Source organism: Habropoda laboriosa, unplaced genomic scaffold (assembly GCF_001263275.1).
Source record: "Habropoda laboriosa isolate 0110345459 unplaced genomic scaffold, ASM126327v1 scaffold65, whole genome shotgun sequence".
Lineage (NCBI taxonomy): Eukaryota > Metazoa > Arthropoda > Insecta > Hymenoptera > Apidae > Habropoda > Habropoda laboriosa.
The window spans coordinates 4,847,825-4,848,118 of record NW_017100254.1 but is presented as its reverse complement, the minus strand read 5'-3'; positions in this window follow the sequence as shown (position 1 = coordinate 4,848,118).

Genomic DNA, 294 nt, shown 5'->3' with positions numbered 1-294 from the left:
ACGCGGAGGGGGCTTACATCTGCTCGGAGCCGAAACTTGCAGCCCGGCTGAAGAGAGGATTTCTCGGAAAAGCAAAGAGGATACGGGAGATTTTGTCGGCGATTCAAGTGTCACGCGTGCAACCCGTCCGTGGTAGCAAACGCTAAAGTGTATGCGCGAAAGGATCAAAACGTAATAAAAAGTCTCCCGAAAAAATGTCGACCGATAAATCAATGGTGGCCGTCGCGCCAGCGCGGCGGAATACGTATAGTATGCAACAACGTCTATAAGAGTTTTATATGTGAACACGTACGC